General features: G+C 39.2%; 1 long non-coding RNA gene across 1 annotated transcript; it reads right to left on the bottom strand.

Annotated features, from left to right (window-relative positions):
• Nucleotides 1-3,432: 3,432 nt before the first annotated feature.
• On the bottom strand, nucleotides 3,433-10,101 carry LOC145720680 (uncharacterized). The gene is made up of 2 exons (XR_014143850.1): nucleotides 9,836-10,101; nucleotides 3,433-8,064 (listed from the first exon to the last, which is right to left on the bottom strand). It is a non-coding gene; the product is annotated as an uncharacterized LOC145720680 (long non-coding RNA).
• Nucleotides 10,102-17,174: the final 7,073 nt, after the last annotated feature.

The raw sequence follows: 17,174 nt of genomic DNA, 5'->3' as shown, positions 1-17,174 counted from the left end.
TCTCTAGGACTCTTTTTAAGTAGTTCCTTAAATTTCTCAGCCAGTTATAGCCAGTACCACGTGGTGACTTCTAACAGTCTTCAAATTGGACTCTGCACATTCCTGGGGCCCAGACTAGTTCAACTACACAGATGTGTAGTTTTGAGGAAATAAAAATTGTCCTAGTAATTTCCGTATATCGTTCCCTAAAATTAAGCTGTGAAGGTACCGGGTTTTCCTTCCTTAACTTTACTATGAACCTTTCCTTACACCACAAAGAATATTCCTGAGGCGTATTGGTTTTACTGATTTGTCCCAGGGCGTCAAAGACAATTCCGAATTTCATCAAGGCCCAGTATACCAGTGTAGGCCGCCTTTGTATTCCTGATACCTTGTGCTAGCAGTGAAACTTAAATGTTAGAACACCATATGGTATTTTGGTAGGCACTGTGACATTTTAAGAATGCTGAATTGCTTGATAACCAAAAAAGTGGGGGGGGGGTTTGAAACTGAACAGAGAACAGAGATAAAAGAAGATACTACAAGATAGAGCCTTACTTCATTCAGGCAACAAAATCATGTTGAGAACCTGCCACTAAACACAGCCTCACATCAAGCTTACCTTCCTCGGTACCAGTGTGGCGAGTACACCCCTTTACCCTGGTAGTCTGAATGTCAGTTGCTCATTTTGTGAGAGCGGCGTCAAGTTCAACATTTACTTCCAACATCACCAAAACAATGCCACACAAATGGAACATAGAAGGGCAGGTTTTCTATTCTCCTGAAGCTTCCAACGCTTTCTTGCTGGATGATTACTAGATACTGTAAATTAGTTACGTCTCCTACTCACCAACACTACTCAAATCCCTTCTGCCAGATATTTGATAGATTATCACTAATGTACTTTACAATGATTACACCTTTCCTAAGTCCCATATGTACTATAAAAGACCAAGGTGTTTGGTTTTCTGTTAACTTCCACTGACCCAGTCTCTTTGAAGCAGTCATATTCACCTGTGGGCACTTCCACTCATTCCTGCAAGACTTAAGTACCTTCTATGTGCTGAGTGAGTACTGTTTCAGGTGTTGATTATGCATCAATGAACCACTTTCAAATCCCTACCTTCACGTAACATCCAGGAAGGGAGTAGGGACATGATTTTAAAGCGAAGCTGCTAATTCAGGTTCGGGGAAGGTCCTCAGATCCTGCATTCTAACAAGATCCCAAGTGAAACCACTAGTCCTCTACTAGGAAAAGTGACCTAGAGAAGGAAAAGAGTATGCAGTTTAAAGAACTAGTTTGATTTGGTACTTGTGCAGACCAGAAACAGGATTAGATCACATAGCTGAGGGAGTAGTTTTTCCAAGCTAAGGGAAGAACAAGTGCAAAGTCCATGAAGAAAAAGTCAGCCTGGGGAGCTGAGTGGAGATGAGGGGAGGCAGAACAGTTTAAGGTCTTGTACAGAGGATTAATGAATGAGCTGGGGGGCTAATCACATTCCAGATTTTAAAATAAATCATCTATACTATCATCAACAATACAGGCAAGGGCAGAATCAGCTCAGAAATATTCAGAACATGGCAGAAACTACATCCTTTCTATTTAAAATTAGAAATTTAAATATCAAAGAACATGAAATGGTGCAAATTGGACAATTCTTTGGAGGGCTAGAAAATCATTTGTCCAGAATGACCTATAGACCAGTGTGACCACAAATTTCAAACTCCAAGGAGATCCATGTCCAGCACAAAGACAATTACACTGTTGGCCTATCACTGGAGCAGAAAGGGGTTACTATTTACTACATAAAGTTGGGAGAAAGGAAAAGCCTGTGGATTCAGAAGCAGTTTTAAGGTTGGCACTAGCTAAAAAGTTTATGCGAAGCAAAACAGTCACAAAACGAAGTATATGAAACACAAAACATGTATTCTTTTCCTATTCAGCATTCCACCTCCACAAATTCCAAAGTACCACTTCAGCTGCATTCATAAGGCTCATCATTTTGGACAATTTAGATAAGTATATTCTTAAAACACATAGTTCAAAATTAACCAATTCCTCAAAATGCTTGTCTTCCTAGCATCCAGCTCTACTCACTTTCTGGATTCATTCTTATGCACCTGAATTAAAGTTCTAGGACTTTGTATTTTGAAAAGTATCTTTGGGTAATTATAATGCCCAACTGTGGTTAAGAACCTTATCTTGTAAATGTATAACCACTCTAGATTCCAGCAGTGGTATTCCCTGAACGTGGCCTTTGCATTCTTGACTTTGTTGAGGAATTTAATTGGCCTTGTAAGGTACCTAGTGGTTCAAGCAGCATACAACTCTACCTGAATACAGATAATTTTCATCTAGTCTTGCCAACATTAAGTCCCATCTTACCCTATCTGTTGGTATTCCCACATAGATTATATCTCAACCAAGTATAGGAGGAGGACTCCTTTAAAGTCTATCAGTGGAATTTAACCTTTCAATGTCTTAGTCTAATTGAAGTCAACATTACATTATAGCAATTTCATTGTGTATATACTTTTTATAAATAAGCATGTAAAGATACATGCTCATTTTCCAGTAAGTGTACATATTCTTAAATTTAGGCATGCAATTAATAATGGAGACACTTCACTGAATATTTGGTGTGGCATCACTTGCTACCAACCTCAGGTTTCTGTTTTTTACCTCTATACCATAAATACTTGCCCTATTAATGACTAAACCCATATTTATATTGGCATGTAATTATTTTTCAAAGTACTCAAAACTGTACAGGGCTGAGATTGTTGCCTTTAGAGTTGCTTTACTGGCCACAAAGTATCTTAAAAACCTTAATTTTCATCTTATTTTAAAAATACAGTAAAAATCCATTAAAAAACATTCAACCCTATAACCAAATATTTAGATCTTTACCAAAAGCAGTTGTTTAGGACTTCACACACTTTGGTTTCCCCTTAGCTTAAACTTCAATGTATCAATAGGTTAAAGATCAAAATGAAGATGCTTCATACTTAAATTAATAATATCTAAACTGGCTGGATTTTAAGTGCCTATGGTCTGTTATTTAAAAAAAAAAAATCACACAAACTTGATTCTTGGAGCCCTTATCACATTTTAAGTTAATATACCAAGAACCCAAATTTCCAAATCAAGTAAATTCAAATGTGATTTAAACATTTGTCAGATTCAAGGTAAGAGAATAACCTTTTTTATAGACTAATTTTTGACATGGGTTTTAAATCAAGAGCCCATTTACCTTTTATATCCTTCCAATACTCCTGATCTCACTTCATCTGTAAAATTAAGATACAAATGCTGATGCCAAAGATACCTAAAATAATTCATGTAATAAATCACTTCAGTACCTGTCCCCACTTCCCAACTACCTCAAATTGATAAGCAAAGATGTTTGGATCATTTATAGTAACAAAAAACACCAGAAAAAGTGCCACAACTAAAAACAACCTTAAAATTTTTATTTTAATATGCTTATTCTGGACAATTTCTTAACAAACAGTCTTAAAATATGTAATTTTATTTATTTACATTAAATGCACCAAAACAACTCAAACAGCATGGCTAAATTGCAAATACATATAAGTAGGCCTGTCTGAATGCTGTGCCTGTTTAAATTACTGGAAAAAGAAAACTAAGCCTTTTTTTTTAAACAATTTTCCTGTGGTCTTAAAATCATGGGATACATCCATCTTAGTTATCCTTTAAAACTCATGAGGACTATTACATCAGGAACTGAACTTATCAACAGAAAGCTACATTAATTCAGACTTTTTTAAAAACAGTGTAAGCTAAACCACCTCTCAGGCAAAGAATAACCTGCCGCCAAGACTCAAGTAGACATGATAATCTTATTTTTAGTTGGACACGAAATACTGGCCTGTATACTTATGCTCTCCTTACCTTTACTACTCAGCTAAGAGGCTAATTTTCTAATGATAGACAATCTTGGTTGTCAATTACTAACAGAACAATATTTCATTAAATACATAATTAACTTGAATGTAACACTGAATTGTTCTCCAGGCAATTGCAGGTTGCATTTTGTCAGGAATCATTCTGTAGGGTTCTTCAAGCTACAGGGGAAAACCCAAGTCTGGCTTGTTCTGCTTAGACAGGTTTGCCTGTAAAATGAAGATCTCAAAGTTTTTAGTAAAATCACTACTTTGCAAGCAGTTTTGAAAAATAATTTGTAGAGCTGTTAAGTGCTTTCCTTTTAACACAGACTAAGAATCATACATGCAGAACATGCAAAAAAAATATAAAGACTTATTTCTTCCTAAAAATAGTCTTAAGGCTATCAAACCAGGAGCAACAGCACCCTAAAAGTCTTAAACACTTTTAAGGTTGAAACACAAAGAAGGTTAGAGCTTTCTCCCCCAGGACAATTAGAGAAGAGGCAGGCAATTAGGAGCTACAATGAACGTGTTCAACTTATTTTTATATCAAAATGACTAATTATATTTGCATGGCTTTGTGTTAGCACTACTCGAAAACTCAACTGTCTTAGGTCTAAGAAAATCTTAACAGAATCAAGAATGTAAACTTTGCCACACATTTTAAAACCAGAAACATAAAATTCAATTCCTAGTGAACCCTTGACAACCTCAGCCCTACTGCCAACCCCATAAGAAAACATTCACATCTATTAACTTGTTTACTAGACGTGAAGTGTAGTTAAGTCCAATTGAGTTTTGAACAAGTACTACAAAGGTTCAAGCATCTAGGGAGAAAGAGTTAATTAACCATTTAGGGTTTTATTAAAATCTGACAGTTTAGCATATAAAGAAATCCTGTGGAAAAGCTTCCTATCACTGTTCTACTTCAAACAGTAATGCTAGTATATTTCCCCCCTCAAAAGCTTTAAAATGAAATTATATGGTTTGGTAGATGTAAACACCTTTTTTCACTAATCACCATCACACCCCATTTCTACAGACTACGACCAGCCATGCTAGTATTATGGGACTTTGAGAACATTTAGTTCAAAGCAGTATTTGTCATTAAATATCAAAACAAAACCATTTTAAGATTTTCTTCAATTCAAAAGGCTTAGGAACTCAAACTAAAAGACAATTACATTTCCATTGTATAAATCATTGCATAATTCTTAATATTTTCTCTCTCTGAAAAATTACCTTTTAATAATCAACTCCAGAACTAAGAAACTCTTACCTTTCTATTCAGGGATCCATGATTAAACTTTCCATGTTAGACTTTACATAATTGATTTTAAAAAGGTAAGACGTCTTCTAAATTTACCAATTGGTATAATAAGCTATAGAAAATTTACTCCATATTACGAAGATAACAGCTTTCCTCCAAAATTCAGCTTGGATCCAATTTTAACAACAGACCCTATAAAATCTGATTATTCTCAAGTTAACCCACATTTTTCTATACAGGTGAGACACAGACTAGACACAAGACACATGAAAGCAGAAATATTGGATAAAATACTGTGTAACTGCCATTGCTTAAGGTTCCACTCCAGTGACAAAATCACGGAAGCCTAGACTAACTATCATTGTTGCAAAAGTCTGGTTTATGAAGGGAGAAGGAATGTTAATAGTAGTACAGACTTAAAGAAAAACTAATTTCAGACTCCCACCCAACTACACTCTTGGCATTAGAGACATGTACACATATACTTGTCACTCCATTTAGCACCAGTGTGTCTTATTATCTTTTTAACTCCTATATTTTAAGTTCCAGAAAGCTAAGGACAGTCTAAGGATCACGGAACAGTTTATACAGCATAAATTACTAAGCAAACTAGTACATAACCAGTTAACAGTTTTACACATTAAGAACACTAGTACCGGTAAAACAGTATTTGTTTACTAGAAACAAAAGACAACCTCCCCTCCCAAATGTAAGTTAACATGCTTAAAAACCACCAACCAAACCCCACAACTTTTTTTTATACATTGCAATACTTTCACCAAATTTAAATAATGTACAAGTAACACAATTTATTAACTTTAAGACATTGTGAATACCAGCTCCAAAAAAGCAAAAATATCCTAACTTTACAAATTATCATAGTATTAAAATAAATTTTCTTTACAATTATAATTAAATACTTAATAAGTAAATAACCTAATTAGATGAAGAATATAGTAAAAACTTATAATCAAATCTGACATACAACTTCAGAGGTGGAATATTTTAGCACAAAATTATGACAAAACTTCATTTTAAAGAACAAAGAGTTGTATATATGAACTTCACACTGACAAAAAAATTAAAATTACGAAGCTTTTTTTAATACTTTACATTTCTGGAACATTTTAAAGTGGAAGTCGAATCTTCAGTAATACTTAATTTTCAAAATCTTCTGGTCACAATCCCCACCAAACTCAACAGGCCGGGACAAGTGCAATACCATACAGAAACACAGCATTGCAACCGATCCCAACCTGTGTAGAAAGGGGTTTGATTTTCCCTTACTTTTCTACAGACTTTTCACTACCACAGTCAGTTTTGCATGGATTTGCACAGCAGAATATCACACAGCTGGATGCAAACCTGCAAAACTAACCATAGAACAGTGTTCAGTAACTGGATAGTTTGACTGGGCGACAGGCCGGAGCTGGAGTTCTACAGCTCGCAGTACTTTAAGTGCTCATAATGCAGTAGATAACTAAACACTACCTGCACTATAAGCACTTTAGTGCTACAGAAGCTGTCACATCACATACACCAGGCAGATTCTACATCGACACAATAAAAGTACACAAAATTAGTAAAAAAAAAAAAAAAAATCACTTGAAGGAAATAGCAGGCCACCATCAGTTTTGCATAGATTTGCACAACTACATTCTTCTTGTAGTGCAACTATGCAAAACTAACAGAGGACTGCAAACAAAAAGTATTAAAACACCTATATACTTGCTTGGCTTGGATTATTGGATGAAAACATAACTTCTTATGCCAGAAGGAGCACTTAGGGCAGTAGATGCTAATCTACTTCACTATCTGCACTAGATGCACCTTAGAACAAAAAGCACTCAACACCAGCAGGCCCTGCACTTTCAAGCCCACCTTGGCTTCCCGAGGCAGCTGTCACCATAATGCTACAAGTGCCTTCACTGCAGTAGATGCACATATCACTACCTGCACTGTAAGCACTTTGACATTATTCTGACTGGTCACAATCTTCTGTCTTACAAGGTGATGGTCTCTTTATTCCTGCTAAATTTGAAATAAATAATTAGAAATAACACCTCCAACTCTTAAGAGCTATAAAACATACAAAATTCAGCATAGTCCCTAATGGGGAAGAGAAAATGAATTTAATTATCTCAAACCTGTAAGTTTCATTCACAAGCACACTTAGACCTTAAAAGTATTAGAAAAATCTTTTTCACAAGACAATCTTAACCATCAATCTAATACTGTCAGAGAAACTGATGGCTCTTCTTTTACCTGGAGGTTCCCAGACATACTCAAAAAAAATTTTTTTTCAATCAATCAAGATTAGACTGCATATGAATGAGAATTAATAGATGAACAGGGCAATTTGATTCATGTACCTTTTAGAGGGATTCTTCACATCCACGTGGCAAAACATTTTTCTTTTCTTCTGGCTTCCAATTAGCAAATACTTAGCAAATTAACAAAATTACTGTTCAAACTACATTTCAAGTGTATTAGCTGGTTATAGAACTTAAACATCCTGTTTAAATTTCTTTGAATCTTGAAAACTTACTCCAAAACAGATCTATTCTATCACTCAACTTAAAGCAGTTTTAAAATTACATTTTGTAAACCGTACATCAATTTCCAAAAACTTATATGGTATTTGCATTGTACTCTTACTAACTTAAAAATTAGCTGACCCACATTGAGTTAATTTTCTAGAAAAGGTAAATGGACAAAGTACAAGATACCTATTTCACTCTTTGAAAACCCAATCTATTTACTGAAATAAAAGATTAAAGTAAAAAAAATTGTTTTAAAGAAAAGTTAACAAAAAAATTAGAATACACTTACCCACTAGGGAAAACTTTCTTCTCAGCCAAGTATCCTTAGAAAAGCTTTTGGTGCAGTTAGGTCCACGTGTATGACTGGGATTGGGGGTGGGGAAACGGAAAAAAGACAAACATATTTGCTGAAAATTATTATCACCCTCCAAACCTACATTTAAATTTCAACTTTCTCTTTTCTAACACCCTTATATCAATTAGTTACATCCATATGCTAAACCAAGGATAACGTAGCCAAGGAACACTGGCAATGTTTAAAAGACCAACAATGTATATGGGTAAAAACGTGTTAAAGAGAATAAAGTTGAAAACCCCACAGGTATTAGATTCACGTCCTATTTAAAAAGATCCTGAAATACTCCAGTATAATCCACAACAGTCGTTAACTATACTGTACAGCTCCGAGCAGAGAGAAAAGCAGCAGCAAAGGGACTATTCTTTACCACCCCTCCCCCAATCAAGACCTCGTGGCTGCAAGCCGGGATAAAGAGTTGTTTCCCCAACTGATGTGGTCGGGATGGCATGTTGATAATTTTTTCTTTTGGTGGTACAAGAACGAGCCTGCCTTCTCCAGTTCCCATCCCCTTTGCTCCGGCTTAGGAGTAGAAAAGGGAGCAGGAACACTCGAGACTGCAAAGTGCCCGCCTCGCTCATGGAGCCCGGGCCGGCAGCACATGTCGCACAAGGGGGTGCGCGGCCTTGCGGTTCCCCGAGCGGCCGCCAGGGGGCGGTGGGTCAGAGTCGGGCCCTGCCGGACGCGGCAACCCGCCCCCCCTCCGTTTCCCGGCGGCAGCCGCGCGGCGACCGGCGGCGCCGAGGCCCGAGCACGGCGGGGACGCGGGCGCGCCGCCCCTCCTTTGTGTCCCCCGCCCCCCCCCCAGCCCGGCCCAGAGGGGCGGGGGCTCCGCGACTGCGGTGCCCGTCGCACGCGGCCCGAGGCCTAAGCCGGGAACAATCGGCGGCGGCGCGCAGTCGCCGCCATGTCCCCCGCCCTCACCCCCGCGCAGCCCGCCCCGCAGGAACATGGCGGCGCAGCCGCCGCTCCCGCCGAGCCGGGCCGGCCCTCCCGCGCCGCGCTCCCTGCCAGCGGGCGGGCGAAAGCGACTCCACGCCGCCACCGAGGCCAGCCAGGGCCTGCTCCGCGGGCCACGGCCCGGGAAGTTGCGAGCCCCACCCGGGGACTGTCCACGCGGGTTAACAAAGCCCACGCGGAGGGGGGGTGGCGTCCAGGCCGCGCCGCCCCGAGCTCCCGCGCCCTCCGCCCACCCTCACGCGCACAAAGTTTGCGGGCCCGCGGGCTCCCGCCCACGCCACGCCGCCCGCCAGCGCGCAGGTACCTCGTGGGCGCGCCCCCTCCCGGCCCGCGGCCTGCCCCATGTGCCGCTGCCGCCGCCGCTTTGTTCTGGAGGCGCTTTAACTCTCGCCCCCGGGAGAAACTTTCCCTTCCCAGGGACCCCGCGCCCCGCGTGCACCCCGAGGCCTGGAGGGGGCGCGGGCCTCGCGCGTTCTCTCCCTGAGGGGCCATTGTGTGCGCCGCGCGCCCACCCGCCCGCCGGGGCCGGCCCAGGCAGGGTCCGCGCGGGTCCCGGGCGCGGCCGCCGCGCGCACGCCGCCCCCTCCCACCCTCCCTTCCCCGGCCCTGCCCTGCCCCTCCGCCAGCCCGCGAGCGAGGGGGCAGCGAGTCGCGGCTGCCACACGCCGGGGCGGCCAACGGCCCGAGACCCGCCCCGGCCCCCGGCCACGCCGCCGCCGCCACGCTGCCCCGGGCCATTCCGCCCCACCCGCCCTCCCTCCGGACTGGGGCCGCACACAACAGGTTTCACTCACTCGGCGGAGGGGCGGGCAGACTCACCAGGAGGAGTAGCCGCCACCATCTTCGCCTCGCCCGCCGCGGGCTCTCGCTCCCGCCTCCCCACCCGCCTCCGCTTTACTACGACCAGAGGCCCCAGGCCGGGGGTGCGGCCGGCCGGCTGGCCGGCCCGCCCCGCCAAGGGGCTTCGCGAGGAGCGAGAGCCGCGGCTACGCGGCGGGGGTCGTCCCCACCCCCTCGGCCTCGCCCGAGGGCGCGAAGTGGCGCGAAGGCGCAGGTCGGGCGGCGACGGCAGCACCTCGAAGGGCCATGTGGGTGAATGAAGGGCGGCGGCTCCCGCCTCAACGTAAATACGGACAAGCCCCACTCCCTCATTAGCATAAAAAACAAAGTACTTCCGACCTCCCCGCCCGCCCGCCAATCACCGCAGGCCCCGCCCACGGCGGCTCGGGCTAGGCGGCTGGGAGAGCGGGAGCTGGGAGCCGCTCGCGGCGCAGCACTGCCTTTCCCCGGCCGCGCTTCCCCGCCGCCCGCCCACCGCCGCCCGCCTCGCGGAGCGCCTCGCCCGGACACCTCGCGCCACGCCTCCGGCACGCCCTCCGTTAACAAGCTCTGCGCGCGTGCAGACCCCCGCGCGTCGCACACCCTCCTGGAAGCGCACGCTTCCTGCGGCTTCCTGAGAGCTCTGCTCTCGCTGGGACTCGACGTGTACGCGATGTGATTACTGTTTATTACTTTCCTTGCCCACGATGGGTCTCGGTCGTAATTAGGGGCCTGCTTCATGCCAACATGAACCAAAGATAAATAAAACCCAGTGACTTATTATCACATTGAAACCGGATTACTCAGTGCACACAGATCGTTTGAGAACAGAGATAAATGCTTTACACCCGAGACTTACATCGTTGAAATGTGTTTCCTTAACCCGGCCGTGTGTAAACCAAAACGCATGCCCGAGCAGAGGTTTCGCTGCTGCAGTACCTGATCCTCCTCCCATACCCCGCTGCACTTAGTAAGAACACTTGGCTCTCCTGTACAAATAGTAGAGCTCGAAAAGAACCTCATAAACAACCACAAAGCTGAGAAAAGGAGCCCACTCAGGAGCACCTCCTTCTACATATTGTGGTTTAGGAAATTCCAGAATTCTCGGAAACATAATTGTCAAAAGAAGTGAGGGTTCATAACGCTTACTACAAGTACAGTAATTTTAAATTGGTTTTAAATAATCCAGTAAGTATTAAGTGGAAAGCACATACCACTATTTCGTGATTTTACAAGTCAACTGTAAAAACCATATTACCAGAAGATGTCTGTAATGTCCAAATGTTAAAATTTTCGGCATTCAAATCTTGATGATACTGCTAATATTTACTATCTTTGACTCATTTTGTCATGCTTTGCTTAAATTCAATCGTCAAACTAGAGATATAAAAAGTAAAGGATTAACTCTTCTTTTTGCTATTCTTTTATAAGAAGGACCTATTTTCTAGATATTTTTGCCTTACAAATCAAAATAGATGGCCAAATCTGAAATTTTACAATATTTACAATATTAGTCCTTCTATAATAGTAATCTATGAGACTTTCAAAGGGGAAAATTGATTACTAATTCTCTTTAAAGTCTGTATTTAACGTTGCTTTTGACCAGCATTGACTGATACGTCAATTCCTTTTTCTTTAAAATTTCATCTTCTGCTTTAAATTAGAATGGCTGGGAGGAGAGGTGCTGTTGAGTGTTTATTACACTCTGAATCATGGGAAATCCCACCTATACACAGGTTTCTTAGCAGGAGAGAGTTATTTATCTCATAGTTTCTTTCCAATTAAAGTCAACACTGCAATCCTGCTATTTTTAAAAAAGCTGTTTTTTAGACATCTAACAATATTTCTGTGGAAGGCTAACAGACAAGTAACTATTTTCTGTGATTATAGTTTGAGAGATTTAATTCTTAAGGTATACATTTTTATGGTAATCAGAATTTTGGAAGATGTAAATTCATTTAAACCAACTTCTTGGAAATCCCAGAAAGTTTCACAATTAGTAGATTGCATTTTATTTTTAAGGGGTTCACTCACACTTCCTTTCAAAATTAAGAAAGAAATTATGAATATAATTAGAATAATTGAAAACTTTTCAATACCAATGAATTTAAAGATTACCCAACTTAGCATTTTTTTTTTTTTTTTAAGTCACTACTAACTAGAAACTCATCCTTCTCAATTTCAGGGGCCACACCTAGGGCCACAGCGAGGTATACTCTATCACCAAAGTAAAGATTTTGTGGTTACGATTTTGAAGATCAGAAAAAATTTCTGAACCATTAACAAATGCCTTCGGCAACCAAGGAATGTAAAAACAAAGCTATCTGAAATGCCAAAGTAGGCACACAGACTTCTCAAGTTAGCTAAAACACACGGTACAGTTTTACACAGTCCAGAACTTTTTAGATGAAATGAAAAGTTCAATTCAACATGAGAACATTTGCATTAACTGTTTACATTGTATATAACAAGTAGTAGAGAAATATTTGTATTTTTCACCCAGATGCTTCAGCCTTATAGGCATAGATGATATGATTTGAGAACACTTAAAAAGTTCTGATCTTATTAATAACATTCAGAATTTTATTCCCTATCTTTTGCTATGTCAGTATCAATTGACTTAGTCGTATTAAATTTTCAAAAAATAAGTTCAGTTTGAATATTCTTGTTTTGTAGCATAATTACAGGATTTTAAGAAACTAATGAATCAATAATCTCATTCACATTAGATAGATGTGAAAAACTTAAGAATGATGTAGAAATCTAAGACAAATACAACTATCTGTTATTTTAAATCTGTATCTGTATAATTTGAATATTAATTTGGAGATAGTCTATAAGTTGGCTCTTGCAATTAAGTATATTTCATATTTTGGCAATTTGGCATTTTAAATATAGGTTCCTATAGTAATTTATTATTTCCTTACAGTATTTGAATTTTAAGGGAAAAGGAGATATATTTAAACATCACATTGACCTTGGAAAATTATTAGGTTATAAATCAAGAACATTTTGAACTCTTATAATGTAGCAGTGATCAATGACACAAATTCAATGATGACATTTGGGATGTTTTACAATATATATTTGTAAATGTCTGAAAATGCATCGTCTAGTCTTATCATACTATGTTTTATATTTAGGACTTTAAAGACATTCAATCCAAGTTAACAATCATCTATTAAGTACCTGCTATTCTCTGGTACTGCTCAAGGTTTTAATAAGGAATAAGACAGAGCCCTTGCTTATGAAAAGTTCAAGAATTATAGCATATTACTGATTATCATGAATATTTCAAAAATAAGCAAAGGATTCAGGTCTTCAGGCTTTTATTTGTTCCTTCCAATGTCTAATAAAATAATCCCACTGATGTCAGGTATTTTATTTCCATAGTTAAGAATTTAGAACATCTGCACTTCATATATGTTACTTGATAATCACACATAACATGAATATGTGGATTATTTGCTACAAATGGCATTCCAAGGTGCTATTAATGACAATCAATTTATAGTGAACACAAAGACCATGATCATTGAACCTGATGGTTCCATCTATGGTTTTGAAATTAATAAAATACAAATTATAGAGGGAAAAATGAATGTGTGTGGTTTTGAATAAAGAAGCAATTTAAAGGAAGTTCTTTCTTTTGTATCCTTGAAAATTGTCACTGTGGTACTCTGTAGAACCAGATGGGAATAACTGATTATTATTTAATTAAGAAAACTAGATATAGGGACGCCTGGGTGGCTCAGTCGTTAAGCATCTGCCTTCGGCTCAGGTCATGATCCCAGGGTCCTGGGATCGAGTCCCACATCGGTCTCCTTGCTCAGTGAGGAGCCTGCTTCTCCCTCTCCCTCTGCTGCTCCCCCTGCTTGTGCTCTCTCTCTCTGACAAATAAATAAAAATCTTTAAAAAAAAAAAAAAAAAGAAAACTAGATATACTAGATACTATTTGTCACAATAAAGAGATAGTCTCTACTCTTAAATAAATTTGGTATGCACTGATGTTTATCAATATATGTAAAATTGTATGGCTTTAGAAAACAAATTTAATATATTTTTAATTAAACATTTAAAGGTGATATATCATAGTAAATTATGGTAAAGTATTTCACCATTTTTCACTTATTTCATTCTTTTGTGCAACATCAAAATTAGAAGTATCTTATTTTTAATTTCTTGTTTTTAACTTAATTCAGTAATTCTTTACCTGGCTGTACTTTACAATCACCCATAGAGCCTTTAAAACATACAAACGCCTGGCCCTTACTTGCAAATAATCTGATTTAATTGGTCAGAAGGGAGACCTGAGCATTGTTTTTTTAAAAAAAATTCCCAGGTCAGGCTTATGCTAAGTCAGAACTGACAAGCTCTGGTACTTAGTTCTCGCATTAGATAAAAGCGTTTGACTCATCAGTATCTTTAGCTGTTAATCTTGATAGGCGCTTGTGCACGTGTCCATCCATATTACATATGTTGCATTGCTAATTCACTCAGAGAAACTGTGAGAAACCCACCAGGGTATTTCAAATCCTTCACCAAAGAGTTATGGGCATAAAAATTTTTAAAAATGACAAAAACATCAGAAATATTATGTTGAAAAAACTATGTACATTAACTGTAACAATCTAAGTTTATAAGGCACATTGGAAACTAGCGAGCTATTGCATATTTGCTCTCTGGGGTTGCAGTTTATTTTAAGAAATCTGCTTAGCAATGAAAGATCATTCCAAATATGGATTGCGTTGTATTTGAAAAAATTCTCTGTAGTGGACATGTTTAGATGTAAGTTCAATTTTTTTTTTAATCATTCAGCTGTGAGAAAGGGATACACAAAGATCATCTGGGTCGTCTATAATATTTTGAAAATACTAAAAGACAGACAACAAACAGATCCCTGGTAGGAGTAATTACCAAATGCTAATGCTTTCAATCAATTTTATTTAATTTCCTAAAAGCTTCTTAGGGTTTTTTTTTTCTTGCTTTCAAATATAAGCTTTAACCTCAGTTTATATCAGAGGAAACAGGTTGATTCAGCCAATCATCTAGGTCTGCTTTGGTAGTTCATAGTTCCAGAATCAACTTACGATATTGATTATATAATTACCTCTTTAAGACCTGTTAGAATAACACAGATTTCACAATCGTCATATTATTTTACATAACTACACTTGAGTATTTAACATTCAGGCCTAATACTTTCTATGTATATCAAGGTGATGAAGAATTATTTTAATGTTATGGAAATTGTAATTGGTTATGTGAATTATAATTATATATACATAATTTGCTTTCTGAAGTCACTTTAATGTGAATAGATGAGAATCTGTTCAGAGTGAAGATTTCTGATGGTTCAGTTGCTATATTTTGGTAAGTGCCTAACGAATAGAGAAATTGATACCGTTATAAAAACACAGAAGCATTATTTAAATGAGACTTCCAATAAGTGAGATACATTTTTGGAAAATCTTGCAAACCAGTGCACTTTTTTTCCCCTAAATGCCAGTTAATTAAACCATTTCCATATGCAGGCAGTAAATTTCAACGTATTAGTTTATTTTTCATATAACAATGTTCAAAACAAGGGAGTGTATTCAAAAAGTTTTCACCAGGTAAAACCAAAACTGAATTGGAACAAAAGATGATATTTCAGTCTGAAATGATAAAAGTGTAAGGGCCGATTAAAAACCTTACAGAGTGAGTATGGGCTGTACACTATAATTGTCCAAAGAGAAATCAGTACCCACCCGAGCCTCAGAAATCCTCCTTGAGAATGTGAATGATTTTCTTTGTTTTCTGAGATGATGTGCATGATGGCATTGTTAGTGGTAGGAAGACCAGCTATGTCTGACACACTTGTTTATAAAAATTTCCCAAAATTGGGTGCCTGGGTGGCTCAGTAGGTTAAGTGACTGCCTTCGGCTCAGGTCATGATCCTGGAGTCCCTGGATTGAGTCCCGCATCGGTCTCCCTGCTCAGCAGGGAGTCTGCTTCTCCCTCTGACCCTCCCCCCTCTCATGTGCTCCCTCTCTCAAATAAATAAATAAAATCTTAAAAAAAAAATTTCCCAAAATGATGTGGGTATAAATTTAAAAGCAAATGATATTAGATTAGCCATACACACTTAGATGTGCCCAGTGCTAAAATTTGCTTGCAAAATATTTTAGAGCAAATTGTTCTTCTCTGCTAGGAGGTTATGGTAGCTGTTATTGGGAACTGCAAGTTGAACTAATCCAAGAGAGCATTTAAAGCCAAGTCAAGATAGGAAGGGATGAAGGAAGCTGGAGTTTATGAACCATAAAAGTCCATGCAGGATATCGAAATAAGGAGGAAGACAGAGCTCAGAGGATAGGAATGGAGGATGGAAAATAACCTAGAAATGTTGATGCTGGAAATATTCTATTTTTTGATCTAAGGGATGGTGGTTATTTGGGTGTAAGAAAAAAAGTCACTGTTACACATTTATGATTCGTGTATTTTATGTCCTTTGTTATATGTAGATTATCTCTCAATTTCAAAACAACAATACAGACAGCAATGACAACAAGGAGGAAGGAACCCAAGGCAAACAGAAGACCAGGGATTAATGAGACCCATAGAAAGATGGTGTGGTTAAATACCTGCATATTGTTTGTTGCTGGCTTTTGTGTGTTCTCTAATTGATTACATATGGACAAGCCAGTCGCAATTAAGGAATCATGGATAGAATGGATAAATCACTTATAGGTAATATTTAAAAAACTATTAATGCCTAACATTAGCCAGAAGAGTTGGCTCTTACAATATCAAATATTCAAGAAAACACTAACCTCTAGCATTAGCTAAGAGAATTCCCTTTTTCAATATTAAATGTTTAAGAGATGACTAACATCTTACATTGTCTGGGTGAGTCGACTGTTTAATGAGCACTGTTTAGATCCACAGATCTAACATTAGCGGTAGCAGCTGGTTATGCCAATACCCAGTGTTCAAGATTAATGCCTAATATTGGCAAAAAGAATGAGCTATTTGAAGTCTAATGTATGTTCATCTAAAATAATTACCATAGGGTATGTGCTCAAAAATTGTTGAATTAATCAATGAATGTGAAAGTCCTTTCTGCAGAATCAAGAATGCAATTTCTGTTTTATGAATGTATCCTTAGAGACATATTTAATAAATAAGCCTTGTAATTCTATCTGAAAAGGGAGACAGACTTATTTTGGTTTTCTTTACATTTATGTAGTATTATATAAAGGGACTTAGTGGAAGCTTTGGTAGGAACCAATGAGATGCTAGAGGAGGGAAGGAACCAGCATTAAAAAACAATGGAGAAACTGATACTAGATATTAGAAT

The sequence above is a fragment of the Leptonychotes weddellii genome, chromosome 3 (assembly GCF_054177405.1).
Source record: "Leptonychotes weddellii isolate Sample4059 chromosome 3, ASM5417740v2, whole genome shotgun sequence".
Classification (NCBI taxonomy): domain Eukaryota; kingdom Metazoa; phylum Chordata; class Mammalia; order Carnivora; family Phocidae; genus Leptonychotes; species Leptonychotes weddellii.
This window is presented reverse-complemented; position numbering and strand designations above follow the sequence as displayed.